General features: G+C 34.7%; 1 long non-coding RNA gene across 1 annotated transcript; it reads right to left on the reverse strand.

Moving 5' to 3' along the window:
• Positions 1-2,083: 2,083 nt before the first annotated feature.
• LOC146904691 (uncharacterized) lies at positions 2,084-4,660 on the reverse strand. The gene is made up of 2 exons (XR_015018594.1): positions 4,333-4,660; positions 2,084-2,312 (listed from the first exon to the last, which is right to left on the reverse strand). It is a non-coding gene; the product is annotated as an uncharacterized LOC146904691 (long non-coding RNA).
• Positions 4,661-13,731: the final 9,071 nt, after the last annotated feature.

Consider the following 13,731-nt stretch of genomic DNA (forward strand, 5'->3'; position numbering starts at 1 on the left):
AGTTTTAACTGTATACTTAATCGTTATTTTTAATTTAATTTTACGGAAATGATTATTGTTACGGGATCTTAAAAAACGAAACGCACGAAAGCATCATGCACCGTTGATTTTCACAACATTTAAGGCTGACATCCTAATATTTAACTTATTCAAAACATTACACGCACCCATTCTTGCTTTTCTTGTGCTAATTCTTTCCTAATTTTTAGCACTACTCTTAATCCCGTGAGCATAGCTCAGTTGACAGGAACATTCATTGTTATATATGGAGGGTTTGGAGTTTGAACTTCGAACATCCCACTTATTTACCTTGATAAAGGTAAATTTTAACCACTAGGCTACCTAATAAAAAAAAATTGTTTTGAATTTTAAGTTGGTACGATATTATTCTATTGTACTATGGATACGATATGAATATGTGGTTAAATGATTTTTGTTTAAAAATTAAATAGTTTTTTTGTCAGATAATTTACGGACTAAAATTTACTTATTAAGGTGAATAAATGAGGTATTTGAGATTTAAGCCGGCTTTGACACAATATATTGCATTGTTTCTAACGATTGTGTTATACTCACAAGGATGAGTTAATTAGTGTTTTTCCTATGATCTCTATGTTCAATTAAATTTGTTATTATTAAAACACAGTATTTTATGATTCTCCTAAACAAACTAATCCTCTAATGTCTTTATTTCATCGATTATATACTTATAATATTTCAACTATATCTTCACTTATCACTTTTCATACATCTTGATATCTCCCAGATAACGGGATATGTTAGTCAATACCACAACATTGTATTTGAAGAGTGTGTGTGAATGTAAACCTAGTTTGATGTCTTGAAACTAGCATATAAAAATGCTTCTAGTCCATGTACCTTAGATAAAAAAGTCTATGGCCAACACTTTTTTAATCAAAAGATCAATTTCAGATTACACGTCAAAAAAACATTGAATACGAGAATAAAAACATCACTATAATGAAATAAAACTTGTATATAACCAATCAAATCAACTACTTACATTAGTTTCACAACTTGCCAACCTAATTTCACACAAAGAGATATTAGTTACACATAACCATATAAGTTCAAATAAATAAAGAGATCAAAAAGGAGTGATTTTGCGTCAACGTTTGATTCCTCAAGCTTCCAATGCAACACCTTTGTTGAAACCCTATTTCCCCCACTCTCTCTAAGTTTTTTTTCCTTTCAATTTAATCAAGTGATAAAATTAGCCAAAATGAATTTGAAGTGTTCTGATAAAGGAAATTCACTAGATGAGAATTGATGTTTCTTCACCTTGATGAGTTAAATTATGTCATTTTGGAACTTATTAGGGGATCACTAAGATTAGGGTAGACTTCAAGGTTCAATGAACGTTAACAGAGGTATATTTCATCCACTAAAGAGGTCCTTACGCTGTCACTCAGAGTTGAACCGACATCCATATAAGGTATGATTTAACTCATGACGAACCAAGTTAATATTCACTAACATGTTTCGGTTGTCATTAGTTATGGATATCTGACAAATTTGTTATGGGTTATCCAAGTAGAGTAAGATATGGTTTGATTAAACCAAAATACATTTCCCAAATCTTTAGAATCATAGTTGGATGTGAGTTGAGATAAACCACCAATCTGGTTAAAATAAAGTCATACTCCTAGTGTCAAATACATGAACCAGATTCTAAAGCAAACTAGATGGTCTATACAGATATCCCTCTTAATATAAGAAAAGAGTATGTTGTGGAAAACTAATTTATGCCCATCAATGGTTGGCTGCCACATCTCACATTTGAGGGTAAATTATGTCTTAAAATTACTTTTTGTGACTAAATGAGGTCATTTAACTGATATGAGGTCATGTAACTACTAATAGCCTATATGTTGGTTAGTTTGCTTATTAAAAAACATAGGAACATTCAATTCCAACTATTGATGGCTGAGTACGTTTGAGAGGGAAAGAAGATAGTCTGCTTTTACTTGAAAAAAATTGTTACTACCAATGACAGCTTATTTGTGTCAGCCTTGACTTTTATGTGTACTCTACACAGCTACCAACCAAATTTGGGGGCAAGTTCTCAAATTCAAATTTCAAATTCAATCAAATTAAGTTTCAATATATATACAAGTGAATACTCATACACTCTCTCCATCACCATTCTCTTATTTTCATCTTCTCTCATTCAACATAGTTCAAAAAATGTTCTACACATGAGTGGAAAAGTGGTAACAATAAAATGAAGAAATCATGAAGATTTTTTCAACTCTATCATCTTCAAGCTTCAAATACAAAATGAGCAACACCTGCAATAAACACCGAAAACAGAAGAAAAAGGTAGCAACATATTTGTTTCAAATACAATCAACTTCAATATATATCATACCAAAAAAAAAAAATTACACTATTATCTTCAACGTTTTTAACAAATTTTTAATATTTTCCACTACAAAAGATATATTTGCACAACTATGAACCATGTCACAATATATCAAGGTAAAAGAGAAATAATACTTTGTAGCAACACACTTTTATACAAGATTCAACACACTTTTATCCAAGATTCAATACTCCATTTCATTCATTGTTCTTCCTAACAAAAACTTTTTTTTTTCTTTGCTAAAAAGTATTTTTTTTTTCTTTCATATCATTATGTAAAACTAACTACACTTTTTTTCAGCTTATTCAACATGACATGTTCTACATCCAAGGTATACAAGACATCATTCATAATTTTGTATTTCTTTTCTATTACTTTTACCTTCTTTTTACTAAAAGAAAGAAAAAGAAAATACACGAGCAACAAATAGCAGTATAAAAAAAAAAAATTCAACTAGATTTAAACCAATGGATAAGGTATGATTCTATGCAACAAACTACAAAGAAAGACATTATTATGCAGAAATAAACTACCTTAATTTGATTTTAGTATGCTGTGTTACATTCAATAGAGTTCTTATTTTATTCAAAAGTTTTAATCTTTCATTCTTTTATATATCTAAATAAAATATATCTATTATGTCAAACAAAAATCTTCCAAACCTACTTCTGTAGATCTATATAGATATAGTATATAACAAACTGTGTTTAACAAATTGTCCAAAAAAATATATTATTGCTCTTTAAATTAAATTAAAAACATGATGAACTAGAGGAATAGATCCAAAAACATTTTCAACAAGAACATCTTACACTTCTCTCATTAAAAGTTTTACAGTAGTCCGCAATGGATGAAAAATTAATTTTAAAATTTGATGAATTTTAACAGTAACTTCTTTTGAAAATCTTATTTGAAAGATCTACAGAGAGATGGAAAACTAGGGAGGATAATTGTTTTTGGTACGGAGAGAGATGGAAAATTATAAAGACTTGGTTTGATTAAAAAAATTACAATTAATTATTATTAAATAAAAATAGATAAAAAGTAGATGTGGCATTTTTTCTTAAAATTTTTTTGTTGTGTGGCTACGACATATCACGTGTGAACAGTTGAAAAATTGATGTGTGATGATGAAAAATTTAATATATTTATTAATAAAAAAAAGTGGTGATAAGAGGCGTAATATTTTTATTTTTGGTATAAGGTGAGGTAGAAAAAATTTGAAAAGAAAAAAAAATTGTTGCAGATGAAAGATGAAGTGGGAGATAAATCTATGTCATTACTGCATCTTTTGATTTCTATCGGAGAACAAAAAAAAAGTTTCTAATTTAAATTTTTTGATTTATACCATAATAATAATAATAATAATAATAATAATAATAATAATAATAATAATAATAATAATAATAATAATAATAATAATAATAATAATAATAATAATAGTTCCAATGACTCTAAAGCTGCAATGAAGGATAACAAATTTTTAGATTTAGAAACAATATAAATAATTTTCGGATTTTCCTTAAAAAAAATTAGATTTCACTTGAACAAGGGTTGGAATCTCAAATAAAAATCAGATCTTCAAGATTTAGGTGCACAAACAGTTACAAATTATTGGTAAAAAAGAAACATGACAAATTATATAATTAAACAAAAAAAAACATAAGCTTGGTCTTTTCAAAAGAATGGGGATAAATACAAAAACAGAGAATAAATAGACAGTCAAACTGGTAAAAGAAATCATACAATAGAGTCTAATTTTTTTTTTTTGGAGCAAGTAAAATACAAAAAAAAAATACAGATTCAAACCAAATAAGATGAAGTTTTGTGCAGATCTACAGACAATTTACATATCTAAGAAAGTTGTTATTGTTGCATGTGCAAAAGAAGAAGTCGTGTGGTTTGGTGCCCAAATCATGATGAAATAGGTACAAAAGAGAGCTTACATCATAAAGATTCCATATCTACTGCTAGACTCCTAATATGAGATCAAAGTTGGTAGAAAATGGTGTTTATTGCAGTGACGGTGCTACAGTGTCAACCCTAGCTAGATAGTTTTGAAAAAGTAAACACATGGGAAGAACATAAACGATGATATCATGAGATTGGTGGTATTTTAATGGACATTATAAGCCAGATGGTTGTGGAGGAGCAGCCACAGCCAACGAAAGGAGAAGAAGAGGTGCTAGGGTTTGTTTAGAGAAGAGAGAACTTCTGATAAATGAAGAGCAAGAGAGAGAAAATTAAAATAAAATGAAAAGTGTTTGTATGTGTGGTGTGAGTTGTTGAACTTGAAGAAATAAAAGAAAAAAATAAAATGAAATAAAAAAAATGTGGGAGAGGAGCCTCCACGTGTGACAACAGTAGGGTTAATTAATTGTTTTAAATTTTTTTGGGTCAACTTATTAATTGTTTTTAATGTTATTTACTTAGATAAAACACACCACCAAAAGAAGGATAAAACACACCACAAATATTGTTTTGTTTTTTTAAGGAAATATTGTTATATTGAATATTACTGCTTCCATTTCATATTGAGTGACACAGTTGACTTTGTTTCAATGCATATATTTTAACATATTGGGTATCATTTTTAAAGAAATGATTAATTATGTTGATTTCAATGATAAAATCAGTATTATCTGTTGGAACAAAATGTGTTTAACAATGAACCTTAAAGAGTTTTGATGATAACAAGGTATTAAAAATTGTAAATTGGACTAGCTAATATTTGTTCAAGTGTACAGGACCATAATTATAAAGTTACATCATCATTGGTCTGAATGAGCAAATAAAGAGCAAAGGAAACAACAAAAATTTGAAGCTTGGACGCTCCTGAAGGCAACTTGTTACTGAAGAGAAAAAGCGCTCCTGAAGTTAAGTCGCTTCTGAAGTAAGGATAGTGCTCCTGAAGTTAAGTCGCTTCTGAAGTAAGAATAGTGCTCCTGAAGACAAGAAGTCCAGAAGTCATATCATCAGAAGCTGCATCATCAGAAGCTGCCTCATCAGAAGCTATTTCACCAGAAGCTGAATCTCAACTGGATTTGCAAAAGATTCAAGAATTGAAGAATTATCAATGCAAAAGCTGTCTATTGGATTCGAAAACACAAACAAAGGATTAGTGGAATTTTGCAACGGTCATTTCAAAGGTGTTTGAAGGCTTGTGCTTGCAATTTGGACGAAAGCGTTGACATTGTACTTTGTACGAATTGTACAACCACGTTCTCCACTACTCTGTTTTGTGTCCACGCTACAAGACAAGAAAACAGCTCCAGAATACGGTCTCGCCTGCATATATGTTCCTTTGGATAAGGAATGTATTTCAAATTGGTTCTTCATAGGACAACAACCAAATTAGGCAAAAGATCATTGGTGAAAGATCAAGCTTCAACAACGACTCTTTGGTGTGCTGGCAATTTCACAACGTCTCTTTCACACCTCTATATAAAGGAGTGAAGACCTAGAGATTTGGTAATGCAAGAACGCTGAACGAAAGACTCACAAGATTTTCACAAGTACCAAACCTCTGCTGAAATTGTTCTGCATTCACTTAGAATTTCTGTGTCTCAAAGTCATATCTTAGAAATTCTTAAGTCCATTGAGTCTGTATCTGTTTTGTATTGTGAGCACCTCTGATTGTATATCAAGTGTTCAACCTTAAACAATTTTCTGTGTAATTTTGTTTAGTTAGGAAGTCTCTTGCAGTTGTGCTTGAGCAGGAAGTCTCTTGATTGTGTTCTTGAGCAAAGGAAGTCTCTAGCTTGTGTGCTTGAGCAAAGGAAGTCTCTTGCTTGTGTGCTTGAGCATTTGTAATCAGATATTACTCATAGTGAAATCTCCTTGGAAGTGCAAGGGGGACTGGACTACTTCCGGATTGTGGAAGGAACCAGTATAATTGCTTTGTGTCGTTCTTCTTCTCTCTCTCTGTTTTATTCCGCTGCATTTAGATTCTGATTATCACTTCAGAAGCTGTCTCACTTAGCTTCTGATCAGTGTGTTCAGTTTTAAGGAGAAACGAAGAATTTTTCAAAACACAATTCAACCCCCCTTCTTGTGTTTTTCTCACCTTCAATTGGTATCTAGAGCCTTGGTCTGTTGTGTAACACTTAACCGTGCAACAGTCAAAGATCTGAGAAAAACATGTCTACTCCTCCTCCTACTGGTCCTAGTGATACTAGCTATAAAAATGTCTCACATGATTATAGTGATAGTAAGAAAACCAGTGTTGGAAAAGTTCCAAAGTTCAATGGAGATGCTGAAGAGTTCTCTTGGTGGAAGACCAACTTTTACAGTTACATCATGAGCCTAGATGAAGAATTATGGGATATTCTGGAAGATGGTGTTGGTGATTTAGTCCTTGATGAAGAAGGAGCTGCTGTGGATAGAAAGAAACATACTCCAGAACTGAGGAAACTTTACAAGAAGCATCATATTATCAGAGGAGCTCTTGTCACTGCCATACCCAAAGCAGAGTATATGAAGATGAGTGACAAATCCACTGCTAAAGCTATGTTTGCTTCTCTCTGTTCAAATTATGAAGGGAGCAAGAAGGTCAAAGAAGCAAAGGCTCTCCTGCTTGTACATCAGTATGAGTTATTCAAGATGAAGGATGATGAAACTATTGAGGAGATGTACTCAAGGTTTCAAACCTTAGTTTCTGGGCTACAGATTCTAAAGAAGAGCTATGTTGCTTCTGATCATGTAAGCAAGATACTCAGAAGCTTACCTGCCAGATGGAGACCAAAGGTGACTGCCATTGAGGAAGCTAAAGATTTAAACACTTTAAGTGTCGAAGATCTTGTTAGTTCTCTCAAAGTTCATGAGTTAAGTCTTAATGAACATGAGTCTACTAAAAAGAGTAAATCAATAGCTCTTCCATCCAAAGGCAAGTCATCAAAAGCTCTCAAAGTAGTTGAATCTGAAGAGGAAGAACAGTCAAGTTCAGATTCTGAACCAGATGCTGCTGAAATGGCCATGCTCTCAAACAGACTTCAATATCTGGCCAAGAAGAACAGAAAGTTTCTCTCCAGAAGGGGTAACTCCAGAAGCTCAAAGAAAGAAGATCAGAAGGGATGCTTCAACTGTAAGAAGCCTGGACACTTCATTGCTGAATGCCCTGATCTTCAAAGAGAAAAGTCAAAGGACAAGTCAAAGAGGTCTACATTCAAACCAAGCAAACTCAAGAAGCAGATTAAGCAGAGTTTAATGGCAACCTGGGATGATTTGGGTAGTGAATCTGGATCTGATAAAGAGGAAGCTGATGAAGATGCAAAGGTAGCTGTTGGGTTGGTAGCAACAGCAACTTCAGAAGCTGGATCAGATTCAGACTCAGAAGATGAAAACGAGGTATATTCCAAAATTCCCAGAGATGAACTTGTTGAGTCTCTTAAAGAACTTCTTACACATTTTGAAGTAAGAACCAATGAGTTGAAGGATTTAAAAGAAAAATATGCTGATTTGGTACAACAGCAAAAATCAACTCTATTGGATCTGAAAGCTTCTGAACAAGGACTTAGGGGCTTTGACTTCATGTGTAAAACGTATGAAGATCAGCTCAGGTTCTTATGTCAGAAGCTACAAGAAAAGTGTAATGAAAAACCTTTAAGTAACCATGAAATTGCTCTTGAAGATTTTATTATATCTGGCATTGACAGAAGCAGAGTAGCTTCTATGATTTATAGCATTTACAAGAACAATGGCAGAGGAATTGGTTTTCCAGAAGTGAAACTTGAGAAAACCAATCTAAAATCTTGTTGTGAATGCATCAAGGAAGGTCTGAAAACATTCTTTGTACCAGAAGGGGCTGAGTTGGAAACTGTTGTTCAATCAGAACCTGAAGCTTCTAGTCCTAAGGCTAAGATTACTTCAAAGCCAAAGAACTCTAAGTCAAAGGCTATGATCAAATCTGATTCCAAGACTTCAAAGGTCAGGATCCTGAAAAGATCAGAACCTATTCCTCAGAGTCTGGTGAAACCAAAATCTGGGGTTCTGAAGTCTAAGTTTCAGAAGAAGACAGTTACTGCTTCTGAAGTACCAAAACCTAAGGTGATGGTTAATCAGAAGCAACCCAACTCACAGCACAAGGTACAAGAAGTGAAGAGTAAAGCCTTAAGTACTAACCTTCCAGGACCCATAGAACAATGGGTACCTAAATCTAAAAATGTCAATGATGCAGGTATGTCTAAGAGCAGTGCCAAAGCAAAGATCATAGTACCTAGACAGTGGTTGCTCAAGACACATGACAGGAGACAAGTCCATGTTCCTCAGCCTAACAATGAAAGAGGGAGGAAATGTGAAATTTGGAGGCAACCAGTCAGGCAAGATCATAGGTACAGGAACTATTGGTAATTCCTCTACCTCAATTAATAATGTATGGTTGGTAGATGGACTTGAACATAACCTTTTGAGCATTAGTCAATTTTGTGATAATGGTTATGATGTGCTTTTTGAAAAACCCAACTGTACAGTAATCAACAAGGAAGACAAATCCATTGTGTTCAAAGGAAAGAGAGTTGACAATGTCTATAAAATCAATTTTTCTGAACTGGCTGATCAGAAGGTGATGTGCCTACTATCAGTGAATGATAAGAAATGGATGTGGCACAGAAGGTTGGGACATGCTAACTGGAGGTTAATCTCTAAGCTTAGTAAGTTACAACTTGTGAAAGGGCTACCAGACATTGACTATCATTCAGATGCACTCTGTGGTGCATGTCAGAGAGGGAAAATTGTGAAATCATCTTTTAAAACCAAAGACATTGTTTCAACCTCAAGACCTTTAGAATTACTCCATATTGATTTATTTGGACCAGTGAGTACTGCATCCTTATATGGAAGTAAATATGGATTAGTCATTGTTGATGATTACAGCAGATGGACTTGGGTGAAATTCATAAAGAGTAAAGATGTTGCGTGTGATGTATTCAGTAGCTTCTGCACTCAAATTCAATCTGAAAAAGAATCAAAAATTTTGAAAGTCAGAAGTGATCATGGTGGAGAATTTGAAAATGAGCCATTTGAAGCTTTTTGTGAAAAACATGGAATTTTCCATGAATTCTCTTCTCCTAGAACACCACAACAAAATGGGGTTGTAGAGAGAAAGAATAGAACTTTACAAGAAATGGCCAGAACCATGATTCATGAAAACAATTTACCAAAACATTTTTGGGCAGAAGCAGTGAATACAGCATGCTATGTTCAAAACAGGATCTATATCAGACCTATTTTGGAGAAAACAGCATATGAACTCTTTAAAGGAAGAAAACCCAATATCTCTTACTTTCATCAATTTGGATGTACATGTTACATTCTGAACAACAAGCTCTGCCTAAAGAAATTTGATGCCAAGGCCCAAAGAGGAATCTTTTTAGGTTACTCTGAAAGGTCAAAGGCATACAGAGTGTATAATTCAGAAACACTCTGTGTTGAAGAATCTATGCACGTTAAATTTGATGACAAGGAGCTTGAAGATAAAACTTCAAAGCAAGGTGAAAGTTTTGCAGAGATACAGGTTCCTGAAGCTACTCCAGAACCTGATCAGATAGCTGAGTCTGAAGATAGTCCAGAAGCTGAACCCACATCAGAAGCGCAAGATGAAACTGCTTCTGATGAAGCACAAGATGGCTCACATCAAGAAGATCCTCCCAGAAACACATTCAAACACAAGTCTTCACATCCTGAGGAGCTAATCATTGGAAACAAAGATAGTCCAAGAAGAACAAGATCACATTTCAGACAAGAAGAGTCAATGATTGGACTAATCTCAATGATTGAACCTACAACAGTTGATGAAGCACTTTCAGATGATGGATGGATCCTCGCTATGCAAGAAGAGTTGAATCAATTTCAAAGAAATGATGTGTGGGATCTGGTACCCAAACCTCAGCACAAGAACATTATTGGAACAAAATGGGTATTCAGAAACAAGCTGAATGAGCAAGGTGAAGTAACAAGAAACAAAGCCAGGCTTGTTGCACAAGGGTATAGTCAACAAGAAGGCATTGATTATACTGAAACGTTTGCTCCAGTTGCAAGATTGGAAGCAATCAGGTTACTTCTTTCCTATGCAGTTAATCATGGCATAATATTATATCAAATGGATGTCAAGAGTGCATTTCTAAATGGTGTCATAGAAGAAGAAGTGTATGTCAAGCAACCTCCTGGATTTGAGGATATTAAATATCCTGACCATGTTTTTAAACTGAAGAAATCACTATATGGCTTGAAACAAGCTCCCAGAGCTTGGTATGATAGACTAAGTAATTTCTTAATCAAGAATGATTTTAAAAGAGGACAGGTTGATACTACACTCTTCAGAAGGACCCTTGGGAAGGATATTCTTGTTGTGCAAATATATGTTGATGATATAATATTTGGTTCTACTAATGCATCTCTTTGCAAGGAATTTTCTGAGTTAATGCAGGATGAATTTGAAATGAGCATGATGGGAGAGCTGAAGTTCTTCCTTGGCATTCAAATCAATCAATGCAAAGATGGAGTCTATGTTCATCAATCAAAGTACACAAAGGAGCTTCTGAAGAAGTTCAAACTTGAAGATTGTAAAGTGATGAACACTCCAATGCACCCTACGTGCAACTTAAGCAAAGAAGATGAAGGAGCTAAAGTAGATCAGAAGCTGTATAGAGGTATGATTGGTTCTTTGTTATACCTCACTGCATCTAGGCCAGATATTTTATTCAGTGTATGCTTGTGTGCAAGATTCCAATCAGATCCTAGAGAATCTCATATGACTGCTGTCAAGAGAATCTTCAGGTATTTGAAAGGAACAACTAATCTTGGACTCCTTTATAGGAAATCCTTAGATTATAGGCTAATTGGATTCTGTGATGCTGATTATGCTGGTGATAGGATTGAAAGAAAGTCAACCAGTGACAATTGTCAATTTCTGGGTGACAATCTTATATCCTGGGCTAGCAAAAGACAAACAACTATTGCTATGTCTACAGCAGAAGCAGAATACATTTCAGCTGCAAGTTGTTGTACACAACTACTCTGGATGAAACATCAGTTGGAAGATTATCAGATAACTGCTAACAGTATTCCCATTTATTGTGATAATACTGCTGCTATTTGTTTGTCTAAAAATCCAATTTTGCATTCAAGAGCTAAGCACATTGAAATCAAACACCATTTTATCAGAGATTATGTTCAAAAAGGAATTTTAGATATACAATTCATTGATACTGAAAATCAATGGGCTGATATATTTACTAAGCCTTTAACTGTTGAAAGATTTGATTTTATAAAGAAAAATTTGAACATGCACTTTGTATCTGATTAAATGCTTGCTTGCTCCTAAATAGGATTTTAGGTTCTGAAGTTAGTTCAGAAGCGGTAGTCCATCAGAAGCTCTTTATTGAGGTTCTGAGGAAAACTCGCTTCTGATGATGACGTCAGCATCTGAAGTCCAGAAGCTGGATTTGTTGCTTCTGAATAGTTGAATTAGTGGAAACGTTGGAAGTTACTTTTTAAAAGTAACTTCTGGCCCACTAACTTGGTAGTTACTCTGTGAACTTCTTACGTGGCCTGTATGTGTTGGTGTATAACTAAAAAGGGCAATGATGATTTTAGCTTTGAAAGTACTTTTCACGCGCCACCAATTTTGTCATTAATGTTATGTTTGTTTGTCTCTTTTGAATTGCAATCGTTTTACTTTTAACACTTTGTCAATTCACACACTACTCACTCACAACAAACACATTTGCTCTCAAACTTCTTGCGAAGTAAGCGCATTCTCTCAACCTTAGAACCCTAAAATCTTCATCTTCTTCAAATCTTCGTCAATCATCAAAATGGCATCATCTAGTTCGCAACGAGAAGATTCAGTATCTACTTCACGAATGATCCCTGAATATGACTACAGAGGAAGAAGCATGAAATTGGAAGAATGGGATTTACAAGTCCAGATAGAGAATCCAGTGGATTTTGATTCTCTGGGTTTTCATAAGTGTTGGATCAGAAGCTACTTTGAAGAGCAAGGACTCATGCATTACTTCAAAATGTTGAATGGACCAACATACGAAGCTCTGGTTAGACACTTCTGGGTAAGAGCAAAATTTTACAACAGAGCGGCATCCCTTGCTGAGGAAAGTCAAATGGTGTTAATGTATCCTGAATTAGAAGGGAAAACAAGAGAAGAAATGGGTCTTGCACCGTTTGTTGAGGATGAAATCAGATCAAGTATCTGCGGTATTCCAGTAAGAATTACTCAATGGCAGATAGAAGCTGTTCTTAAGGTTGAAGCATCTGGATATTACTCTGGAATTGATCTTTCAAGTGCTGCTGAACAACGCATTTGGAAGGAAAGAGCTAACTTGGTTATATTCAATTCTGAAAAGGAGAAGAAATATGCTGAATTAAACATGGAAACCAAGATGCTTCTGAAGATTCAGAATGAGGATTTGCTTCCATGTGGTGACAATGAGAAACCAAATTTGGCTCAGAAGGTCTTTCTCCAGCACCTCATCAAGAAGGAAAAGGTGAATGTGCCCAAATACATGTTCAAGTACTTGGTAGAGTGTCTGAAACAGAGTCAGCTGCAAGATAAACCAAGGCCCTGGGTTCCTTATGGAAGACTCTTATCAGAAATATTCTATCAAGGAGGTGTCTTGGACAGTTTAAGCAGAGCTCAAGGCTACACAGATCAGATGCTGGATACAAAAACTGGAGCATTCATAAATGCTCAAACTCTCAAGAACATGAAGCTGATCAGCAAGGTCACCAAACTTAGAACTGATCTAAGTGAATCTCATGTCGTGTCTGATCTTATGAGGGATTTTCCACCCATCTGCAAGCAGGATCCTATTGAAGTACAGATGAGGTACATCAAGGAACACTATGTGGCAACCAAAGAGGTCATCAGGTTGGATGAGGTACCTGAGGAAATGTATGGTGGTACTGTGCCTCTGGCAAAAAGCAGAAGTGTTAAGAGGAAAATAACCAAAGAAGAGTATCTGAAGGTTGAAGAATCTGCTAAGAAGGCAAGACCTGCTTCTGTCAAGCTTAAGATTGGTGGTTCTGCAATGCCATCAATTGAAGAGGTAGCTGAAGACAACAACTCTTGTGTAGTCCTAAGTTCTGGTATTGCTCCTGTACAACCAGCTATACCAAAGAGGAAGAGGAAGCCAGCCTTGAGGAGGACCAAGGATTTTCCTCATATCACCTTGACAGCTCAAGATGCTTCTGATTTGGGGTTAAAGGACTTACAAGGGAAGAAGGCAGCAGCTGAAAAAGTCTTGAAAATTGCTGCTGAGCTACAAGAGTCTGTAGTTTCAGAAGCCAAGCAACTGATGCTAATGACCAGTGAGTCTGCTAAAAAGGATTCT

This window comes from Medicago sativa, chromosome 7 (genome assembly GCF_051527215.1).
Source record: "Medicago sativa cultivar Bolivia chromosome 7, Bolivia_mono, whole genome shotgun sequence".
Lineage (NCBI taxonomy): Eukaryota > Viridiplantae > Streptophyta > Magnoliopsida > Fabales > Fabaceae > Medicago > Medicago sativa.